This window comes from Argentina anserina, chromosome 6 (genome assembly GCF_933775445.1).
Source record: "Argentina anserina chromosome 6, drPotAnse1.1, whole genome shotgun sequence".
In the NCBI taxonomy this organism is placed as follows: domain Eukaryota; kingdom Viridiplantae; phylum Streptophyta; class Magnoliopsida; order Rosales; family Rosaceae; genus Argentina; species Argentina anserina.
This window is the reverse complement of record NC_065877.1, coordinates 23,189,477-23,201,528: the sequence shown is the minus strand read 5'-3', so window position 1 is coordinate 23,201,528 and position 12,052 is coordinate 23,189,477. Positions and strand designations below refer to the sequence as shown.

General features: G+C 35.5%; 1 pseudogene; it reads right to left on the bottom strand.

Annotated features, from left to right (window-relative positions):
- Positions 1–2,081: 2,081 nt before the first annotated feature.
- On the bottom strand, positions 2,082–3,120 carry LOC126799588 (endochitinase PR4-like; annotated as a pseudogene).
- Between the last annotated feature and the right edge of the window lie 8,932 nt (positions 3,121–12,052).

The window sequence follows — 12,052 nt, the reverse complement described above, 5'->3', positions numbered from 1 at the left end:
GCATCTTGGTAATGGGTCTTCCGTTAAGGCATATTAGTTGTGTTTTTGGTTTATCGGAAATTTTGACGGTCAAACAAGGTCCGAATTGGATAAAATTTTAAAATGGAACTAGATATATATACCAATCACATCAGATGGTCTCGATCGATTCCAAGAAAGTTCCTTCATATAGTCGCTTCATATTGCGATAATTTTATTATAAACCTATATAAAGGTTATAATACATTAGTGGACACTTCGGCGATCGACAACTCCAGTTTGAAATATGATCGATCGACACCAGCAGATGTGATCGGTATATATATTTAGGGAACCTGTAAAAATTTCATCAATTTTGGACATGGCTTGACCGTCCGTACCTATGGTTAACAAAAAAAGAGGCGTTTTGACATATTTAAACCACCATTTGTAATACCCCGAAATTTTTTATCTAATTTCCAATGAGTTTCCTGATATTATTAAGTTGGTCATTGTCCAATTTTATTAGACGAGGATGAAAACGAAAGGGTTCGAAAGATTAATTGTTCGGAAACGTTCAATTTGACGAGTCTAAGAGTTGACTTTTGACTCATGGGGTTTCTTTGAAAACTTCTTACATAAAAGTCGTAGAGCTCGTCGATAAGAATTCGTGGACACGTGGCACGCCTAAATCAGAGTTCGTATGAAAACGTTACGAATCAAAAGGTATTTGGACATTTTTAGAAAATAGTATAATATAGGAGTTAAAGAGAAAAAAGGGGAGAAAAATCAGAAATTCGGATCGGTACTGTTCACCCCGAAAAAAAATCCAGAAATTTCTCTCCTGAGCAGCTGACTTTGGGCCGCCGGATCTCCGCCGTCCGGCCACCATAGAGCGGCGCACCGGTCACGTTTGAAAGGTTGCTGCGTCCTTTGTTGATTAGTGGTAGCGCCACACGCCATCTCGCCGTTGTTTAGGAGCGGTGAAGCCCGGAAGTTCTCCCGAAAAAAACATATTTCGCCGAACTTCAACTCGTCGGATCTTCCTCCTCCAGCAACCAATCGGTAAGATTCTTATCCCATTTTCAAGGTCTCCTTCCATACTACAAACCCTCCAAAAGATATAACTCAAAACATTTTGTGCTAGGAGAAACGAAGAAAAGAAATCCTAGGTTTTAATTTGGGGCTTTTCGATTTGTTTTTTAAATTGAAGTGTTTAGGCTCGGAATTAGACTTTGTGGTGAACTAGGAAGTTGTTAGGAATGTCAAGTAGATTGTGGTGGTGAAATTTGGTAGTCATTGTGGCGGTCGGTGAACAGTGGCGCCGCATGAACAAGGTGGTCATGCTTTCCTAAAATTGTAATTATGAGAACATCAACAAGGCAACAACAAATCTATTTTATTTGAGAATTAAAAAAAGGAACATGAGCACGGGGGCAAGTTCCAAGCTAGAGAATGGAAACCTCGAGTAAAATGAACAAAAAACTTCTACAATATTGCAAGATAAATAAAAGTACTATACGCACGTAGATCGTATTATTGAAGCAGTTTATTAGTATGTATCATGATATATATAGGGAGCTTTTATTCATACCTTCAAAAATGACATTTGGACGTCCCTCATAATTATGCTTCCAATTAACTTTGTCCAATAACTGAAATGCTATTTAGACATCCCTAATTTTCTCAAATGCCCATGGTTCGATAAAAACAATAAAACTCTATTTTTTTACTTTAAAAATTAATTCAATTGATTTAAATCTATTATAATTATATCGAGTCACTCGAGCCGGTTGTTCAGAATCACAGTATTTTTAGCAAATAAAAGATATCTACAATTTATAACAATAAAATGCATTTAAATGGGTAGATCACAATAAACTAGAAGAATAAAAACAGCTAAAAAAGTCTACCAAGTAAGAACATTATTTTTGTTTGATACATGTGAATTATTAAAAACAATCTTATCATAGTTTAGCTTTTGAAATTATTACATTAAGAAAAAAAATTGAGAAATCAAATGTATGGTATTGAGAACTTTCTTTTTTATTTATTTTCGTATTCTGTATCGGTAATTTCGCATCAGTTGACAAAGTTAATACTGATTTGAAAAACATGGAGGTCTAAGTGTTGTTTTTTGGGGTATGAATAGAAACACCCTATATAGAATGTCCAAGCAAATCAATTAGCTTGCAAGTAAGGTTATCACCGGCGGCAACACCAAGTTGGCTACAATAATCAACGTAATAGTCGACGCGTCTTTGTACAATAGTAGGGTTTCGACCATCGCATTCTAGCTCACCATTGATGGCTTCGATAGTTGCCCCGAAACCTCCGTTGATCACCGGTCGAATACTCCTCATCCAGTACCATAATGCAGCCTTGAAAGCAATGAGTGGGTCATTGGCCACAATTTCAGGCGAGTTTAGTCCGTCGAACCCGTTGCTCACTCCGGCAGGACCATAATTGTAGTTCCACGATAGTTGCAATGGTCCTCGGCCGTAATAACCTTCGTTCGGGTTGCACGGGTATTGCGTGTTAGTCTCGTTGCAATAGTCTTTTGATGCCCCATCTATCTCTTCTATGTAGCAAAAGTCTGCACCAATATATTAGATGATTAGCATGTTAAATAATATATTTACCATGTACTTTCTTAATTCCTGAATATAATTTAGAAACCAACTTTGATAAATTAAAAAAAAAAAGTTAGACTTACGTCCGGTCTCATGGGTAACATTGGGCAAAGAAGGCAGCAATCTCCCATTTAGAATACCAAACTATTTATACGAGTTGAGAGCATCGAGAAAGGAAGCCCGGGAATAGAAGTTCTTTCCAGCACAGCTTGTGTCGGCTTGATCGATTATCCCGTTAAAGAACTCCGGGGTGATGATATCCGCCACGGGAACATCACCGGTACCGGGAGTGAGAAGGGCCGTTTCGCAAGACCCCGCTTGGCATCCGGTGCCACAGTACTCTCCGCCTATGCCGCAGAAGCCTTGTTGGCTGCAACAGAGGTCTGCAACACAACCACAATTTTGTGCCTCTACCACATGCCAACTTAGGCCAAGGACTAGAGCTATTGCAGCCACAATGAAAAGCTGCTGCTTCTGCTTCAGTAGTATTGCACAAGAGGAACCCATGTTGATATTTTTGTGGAGCCAAAAGCTATGCGGAATGAAGATGCAGATGAAATAAGGTGGGAGTAGTTGGTTCACTTGGTTGGGTTCTTTTATAATGGAATACTTGGGTGGGGGATCACCTCAAGGACTAGTAGAATGGAAAACAAATAATCAAGTAACAATCTAGACGTAATTGATGGACGTGGTCAAAAGGTAAGCGCCTCGATCTTCTCTGGACTTCTTACTAGTCATGATTACAAGGATGCTAGTCATGATTACAAGGACGTGAACCGAATCGCATAACGTGTTGAACCCTATAACTTCACAGAAATGTCAAAACATTCAAAGAAAATTCCTAAACTTCACAGAAATGTCAAATACGTACAAAGAAGATCGAAGCCGGTCTGTCGAAGCCTCCTCTGCAGATCGGCAAGGCATCGACCTCTAGAGACAACATGGTTAGGAAGTAGGAACTAACGCACCTAGAGCCACTTTTGAACTTTGAATTAGTCTCTACAAATCTCATAATATTTCCACATTGGATATTTTCTATGCAAGGATGTTCTTTCGATTAATGTAGTAGTGCCAACCAATGAAAGTCGCAAGCACACAACCAACAATGCAAGTAATATGACTTCGAATCAAATGGAAGTAACAAAACCAGCTTGTGGTTCTTGCTAAAATATTCAGTCGCCCGCTACAACACAAACATGAATTACAACCCGTCTTTCTCTTTCGTCTAAAATCCTTAGATGCTTTTCCTTGAAAAGTTCTATTTGGAGGACTATTTCCCAAGAGTAAAGTCAGTCGCAATATCAGCTGTTGATATTGCACTTCTTGATGACTGTAATTTATCACTGTAAAGTGTTAGAAGATACACTCATCAGACGACAATTTTTATTTAGAATAAATATAGACATTCATATGGAGGATAAAATCATATTCACAGAGAAGTCTACGTTAAGCTAAAACGTTGTAAGAAATAAATGGATAAAATTCAATGAAATTCTTGATTAAAACGCGCATATGCAGAAAACCATATAAACGAAGAGCTGCTACTACTAGAATAAAAATCTTTCTCCCAATTATGAAAGAACATACAACTTCAATTGAATATAGGAGTACTAACATCAAGTGGTAAGTGCATAAATACGTGACTAGTAATATCCCATCAAGTCATTTTCAAAAACTTGACATAAAATGATAATAAAATGTCGAACAAAAGGTAACAATGATCGCAATTTTATTAATTTGTTTCGTTTTTTTAGAAGAATTTAGATCTTACATTTCCTTCTCCATTTGTTTTCAAATGAACTCCTTGCTATGTGCTGTTACTTTGTCTGACTTGTTGCAGAGAACAAGAACCGGAATTGTATTCTTCACCACACTAGCCTTGGTCAAAATATCATACAGGTACCTGTTGGAATTAAGGAGCAAAAATCTTTCATCATTTACAAGCTGCACAATCAGGCTGGCACCTTTATCACGGTAAAATAGGTGTAACGTATGGTTAAAAAATGATTACTATCAAAGCATCTATAGCTCAAATGGGAAGGGAGGGAGTTTTACTCAGAAGCAGCACGCAAGTTTGGTAAGAATTCCAAAGCATCCACCACATAAATTACACCAGTTGCTTGAGGTAGGAACTCATCTAATTTGGGTCTGAGGCGAGAATGTCCAGGAACATCAACAAGATGTACCGGCTTTAATTTTCCATTCTGTGAGGGAGATGACAAACAAAAGCACAGATCATGTTATAAAACCCCAATGATGACTACAAAAACAACATCAAAAACCAAAGATATAGAAGGTACTGATGTCTTATACACAAAACTAAGTGACTAGACATGGAATGAATACAGCACATGAGGAATTAATAATTTAATATATATCACCTTTGATTTTTCAGAATGGAGAACAAAAGATCCCTCATTTGGTTCCATTGATGTGACAGTACCTTGGTGAGCAGAGCCATCCCGAAGCTGGAACATGAATCCATCAGTCAGAATCATCAAATCAACATTTTTTCTAAGGATATTTTTTTGAACCCAGAACAGAGAAAAATTGAGTTCACAGAATTTTTTTGAAACTTTTCAAGTAATAAACCAAAGAACCCAGACATTGTGTAATTTTTGCGCAAGAAGACGCATCTTACTGAATACAGGGATGAAACTTAAATTGAGAAAATAAAAATAAGAAAAGGAAGAAACATATGATATATCATAAGCAAAGGACAGATACAAAAGTTCAAATACCATATTGCATTGAAAATGAGGAATAAGACGAGACCGGTGTCCATATGACACTGACATAGTAGAAAGCCCGGAAAATCTTCTAACTTTTTAACTGACCCAAACATAATAGGAAGGAAGCTATATAACATACATGCATTTTCTTTGCATTTCGAGTTAGTGTTAGACCCAAAAATACATTCACGATTTAGAAAAACTAGATCAACTGGTGGGTTGTCTATGCAACATACAATATATTTGAGACAAACAGTAGCCAACAAGGTCAGTTCTTACTTGATAGAAAAGAGCGGTCTTTCCACTTCCGCTAAGCCCACTTAGCAAAATGGTATTTGATTTTTGGCGTCTGAACAAGCTTCCTACATCCCAAAAGTTATAAAGCATAAATGTAGATCTTGGATGTATTCAAACAATAAGATAAAAAAATTATAAAGATACTAACCCAATAGAATAACACTGACGTTAATACCAAGACCGCAAGAGCAGCATAGATCTGAGTAAGTGGAACCTGCTGAATGTATTATTGTGCTTGAGACCACAATGGCTCTGCCTGATTCTTCCATTCTTCAATTCCTTCCATGTTCTTAAGGGAATTTAAGAGACTTTGAGTTTGAGTAATGGTGAACCTTGGCCTTTTAACCAAAGTCAAGACACTTGGTGATGTTTCAAGAACAAACGGACAATTAGGAAACAATTCCCCCTAAGGAGAGATAAAGACAGGATATTAGGAACTCAGATTGAAGAATTGCATTAAGATGAGATAAGGGCAGCTAATAAAGTAAACAGGAAAAAGAGTATGAAGCTGTCACAACCCAAAGCGGGTTTATGATTAATCTGGTGGTTTTACTTCAAGCTAATAACAAAAACTTTAAGTGAACCTCTTTTTTTTTTTTAAGAAACAAAATTGGAATCTAAAAGAAATATAGCAACAAAAATCTCAAATCCAAGGTTACAACACTGCCATGGCTTCAGTTGTTAACGTAATGAAATTGTAACAAAGGATCAACTGTATGTCCTTGATTTAAAAAAAAAAAAAAGAATGCTTTTCGAGGAGTTATGTACTCCCTTAGCGAATCGGTCATAGCTCGGTACCCCGTCCAAGCATAGAAGGGAAATCTGCCCAGAAATAGGCTTTTACTCAAATCCGTTCTTTTACAAATCAGAACTCCAATGAAACTCAAATCAGAAACATTCAATCAGTAATAAGGGAGACAGGCTTTGGTAAGAAGCACAAGCTCATTTCCTAGACGGAGTTGAGGGACTGAAGCTCAGTAATAGGGTAACATGACAAATGATAAGACTAACTGGATTTCATTTTAGCTTTAAAACATGATAGGGGAGTAGTACTAACAATTGAAGATGGAACACCAACGTTAAACAATGTATGAATTGGTACGGAAACAAGTTCCTTTTGAAAAGAATACACAGACCACAGTGGCTTCCTTTAGCATCTCAGTAATCACAACACTTTCAATTTGGAGGAGTAGATATCTCTTAAAAGTATGACTACCATAAAATGGAATTACGTACTGGAATATTTTGTATTAGAATGGAATGAGGCTTTGTCCAAAAAGACAATCTCTGAAAAAAATTGGATTATTGAATTAAAAATCAACAGAGCAAGAATATCTACACAAAGGAAGTATATTTAATTAAAGAGTTTTTTTCACCAACAGTCCCTCAACTCTGGTGTACCTACCAATGTGATACCTCAACTCTTAATCGTACCAATGTGATACCCAGACTCTAGTATTGCTATCATTGAAGTACTTCCGTCAGTTTTTTTCAACTTTTCCGTTATCTTGGTGACGTGGCAGGTACGTGAGGCCCACAAAGAGGGTTAAAAGACAAAATTAACCTCATATGAGAGGAGCAATGTTTTTCCCGCCCTTTACCTTGAGAAAGACACCCAACAATTCCAATTTTGACGCCAATTTTCCCTCTCTACTCCTTAATTTGTGTCTCTTATCTAAACTAAAGAACTACCGCCAACCAGTCGACCACAATCTGATAAAACCTAGATCAATCTCATTTTCTATTTTTACCCTAGCACTTGTTAAACTAACAGAATAAATATATAAATTTATATGGAACATCTCATTTCCACAATCTCATAAGAATATATAAACACATAACTTAACGAAATTCAACTACATGTACCATTAGTTCTTACAAGCAAAAATCATGGCAGATCAACATAAAATGTGGCAACTAATGGTACTTAAACATGTATTTGAATTTCGTTAAGTTATGTGTTTTTATATTCTTATGAGATTGTGGAAATGAGATGTTCCATATAAATTTATATATTTATTCTGTTAGTTTAACAAGTGCTAGGGTAAAAATAGAAAATGAGATTGATCTAGGTTTTATCAGATTGTGGTCGACTGGTTGGCGGTAGTTCTTTAGTTTAGATAAGAGACACAAATTAAGGAGTAGAGAGGGAAAATTGGCGCCAAAATTGGAATTGTTGGGTGTCTTTCTCAAGGTAAAGGGCGGGAAAAACATTGCTCCTCTCAGATGAGGTTAATTTTGTCTTTTAACCCTCTTTGTGGGCCTCACGTACCTGCCACGTCACCAAGATAACGGAAAAGTTTAAAAAAACTAACGGAAGTACTTCAATGATAGCAATACTAGAGTCTGGGTATCACATTGGTACGATTAAGAGTTGAGGTATCACATTGGTAGGTACACCAGAGTTGAGGGACTGTTGGTGAAAAAAACTCTTAATTAAATGAGTAGAGTCAGAATAGTTATCAGAAAACAATGTAAGGAAAAGAAACAACTGAATCCTTTGTCAAAGCTGACAATGATAAAGGGTAGTTTGTCTCTGACCAATTCTAATAAAGAAGGAAAACATAGATGATAGAATTGGCCTATAAAAGAAATCTTGACAAGGAGCTTGTAAAATGGGCTGATCAGGAAATAGGACTAGCTAGTTAATATTATATATTAGTTGCAAGGATAATTTGCTGCTACTGGTTTTTGTAAAAGAGGAAGAAATAAAACAATCATGAAATCCTCCTTGTGTATGTTTTAAATGTTTTAAACAACACTCACCACTAACATATGCTCAAAGAAAAAATCCAAACTGAGTCAAAACTTTAAAAGGGTTCAGAATACTCAATTTGATTGGTGAGTACGTGAGCCATACTTGTTCACTCGCTGGAGAACTAAATCAGCTTTCCAATCTTTATACAAAAACCATACTCCAACAGATTAACTCAAACTCACAGACTTCAAGTATTAAGACCATAATCAGTAATTATAAAAATATATTTCCATAATGAATGATAAATCAACAGAGACCTTGATTCAAACTCAACCTCAACAATACACATGGTTCACCAATACAAGAATACGACACTAATACATAGGGATGCATCACAACCATGCACACCATATACATACCAAATTTAGAATTCAAAAGTTATGAAGAAAGCTTATTTTCCCAACCTCCAACCAAATTCTCCAACAGAAAACAAGCAACACAAACCCAATCTACTCAAAGCACTCAATCCCTCAAGCAATCCAGCCACCTAAACCAAATAGAGCTACACCCACAACTTTTAGAAGAGCAAAAACAAAACGAATTGATTCGAGGAGATGAGAGATGTGAACTTACTGAAAGTAGTGTAGACACATGAAATTTAATGAAGTAAATTATCTTCGTTAAATGATTAAATCGATCAAGAGCCCGACAAAATTGCACACGTGGCCTAAAAGTTAACAAAGTTGGTGCAGATCCGAATAAAACTCGTGTCAGCACATAAATGGATGATCGTAATTGAAGCTACGTGATTCCGACGTAAATCGGAAATTGAATGTCATTGACGATTCGAAATGGTAATCGGACATTTGATTAAATTAATAAATTCTTTAACGACTATAATTAAATCAATTATTTTCTGTTTAATTTAGTTATGAGAATAACTAATTTTGAATTAATCGGAAAATACATATTGATTTAATTATACAATTAAAGAAATTTATTATTTTAGTGTCATTAAAATATTCTACAAAATAGAAACCTTGACACTATAAATACCCCCTTCAACATGAAGATAAGGGGGATTTTGAGACTTGAGAAGAAGAGAGAAAATCACTTGAGCAAGATCACTTTCGACAAATCCCGAAGTCTCTCAAGTCCACGAAGATCATCAAATCCACAAAGAATCATCAAGCCACCAAATCGCTCGTTCTTCATCAAATCCAAATCCAAACTCAAGTTCACGAAGAATCGTCAAGCCACCAAATCGTTCATTCTTCATCAAATCCAAATCCAAACTCAAGTCCACGAAGAATCGTCAAGCTACCAAATCGCTCGTTCTTCATCAAATCCAAATCCAAATCAAACTCAAATTCTCAAGATCAAGTGCATGTCACCCTTGAGCCAAGTCATATACGGAGATAGAATCAGAGGAGTTCACAAAAATTGTAACCCCGCGCTTGATATTCAATAAATCAAACGTTATTTGTACACGTGTTTGCACTCTTATTTATTTTCAGATTCTCGTTCTACAAGTAGCTGCCATAGAACAAGGAATTAGAATTCTTGGGCAGTAGCTTTAGTCACAAACTCGTCGACGTTGTTGGGAAAGCACAGATTTGGGTGTGAAAGAACACTAAGATCTTAAGTACAAGCTAGGAGAAAATTTGTGGGAAGAAGAAGAGAAGAAAAGGGAGACTGACCCTTTTTCAATAAGTGATAGAGACGCAAATATGTTAGTAGCATAAATAAACAAGCAGTAAAGAAACAGGCAAAATATAAATAAATCTAATCTAAAAATTTAAAGTACTAATTTCTAATCAATCAATAAAACATGCAAATAAACAAACAAATCAGTGACATGCCTTAATTAAAGACATGTTCATCACAAAAGCACTATGTACGGTTAGCGAATCCTAAAATCCGCAATTTAAAAGACATAATATTAAAGGTATATAATCCTTACATGTACACTTGGTACATGAGGAATGAGAAAAATTGTTTTATTGATTATTTCTCAACTGATTGTAAATGTCTTTAGGGGCAAAATTCATGAATGAATCACATCTTCATGTCTATATTCTTTGAGTTCGTTTTAACACTGATGCAGATTGTAAATTGCCCCTACTATTAATCTCGCAATGACAAAGACCTTCTATACATAATCTAGATTCAAACCACCATCGAAAAGTAAATGAATCACAACCAAACAGTAAGTATTAGTCCACAAGAAAAGGCTTATTGCATTATCAAGGAGACAGGTAACGACCCTACATGAAACTTTTTGCAGGGAATGCAATGACAAATACTTTGATTCCAGCTCGCTACTCACAACACCCAATTCCCCACAGAACTAGAGTACCTTTCAAAGAGTTCAAACACAATACCGTAGGTTGTTCTGCTCCAGAAGTTCGAACAACCTGAATTCCATCCCAAGTTATCTAGTTCACACATGAAATAGCCAGAATTAATACTATCTCTCAGGTTCATTGTATCATATACAGCTAATTCATCAACTACTCAGGCAAAAAACTTTCCTCCCTTACAAATTGCATTATATCGAGGTAATCATCTTTTCACCCCACATGATACCAAACCCAACACATGATTTGCAGCAAAGAGTTTAGCGTATACGAGCCACATTTCAACACAACACCATTTCCTACACTACTCAGCAATTTGCATTAAATTAAACTCGCAAAGCACAACAAGGTATTAAATTAGGGAGTAATGGAATCTCAAATTTTGGTCCCAAATTTTAACCATCTAACTAACAATTTAGGATGAAACAAGTTCAAGAGTGAAAACAACTACAAAACAGAACCAAAGAATTTTATAAATCTAAAGCAAACAGCGAAATAGCTTTCACAAATAACTATTGCAAATTTCACCAAAACAACTAATAGAACTAATATAAGTAACCCATAAATCCATTTAAAACTTACCCACAAATTCAATCTCTCTCTCTCTCTCTCTCTCTCAGTGCAGGAAGCCGCAACCAAGAACTGCTAACTTGCGAAGTCTTTTCTATTATTTTATTTTCGTGGGATTCCTCTTCGTTTTTAAAAGAAAATAAATAAAAATAAGGACTGAAACGGTCTCGTTTCTCGCCCGTGGTGCATTATATATGTGGAAAAATTGACGGTTATTATTGTGGAGACGTGATTTTTTTCAAAATATTCATGTTTAAACTATAAAATTTATGTGTATATGTATATCAATGTGAGATGATATTTTTAGAAGTTCGTAATTTGGTAGACTTAAGGTGCTGGCTTTATAGTAGTAGAGATATTTATGTTTTGACTATAAAATCTATGTTTATTTGTATGTCAATGTGAGATGTAAAAATGTATTTTTGAAAGTTCGTAATTTGGTAGTACTTAGGATGCTGGCTTTATAGTAGTAGAGAATTTTTAAAAATTCGTAATTTGGTAATATTTGAGTTGTTGTCTTTATAATAATAGAAATATTTATGTTTTGAATATAAAATTCATGTTTTTTTATGTTAATGTGAGATGTATATGTTTTTGGAAGTTTATAGTTTGATAGTAGCTTTATAATAGTAGAGATATATGACTCAATGACTCCAAATGAAACCCTTAGAGCAACTCCAATAGAGAGGTCAAATTTTGTTGTTAATTTTGAATTTTGACATGTGACATGTCAAATATGACAAGAAGTTAATTTAACAAATCTCATCTCCAAGGGAGATGTTAAATTTGAAATAGTTACCATGG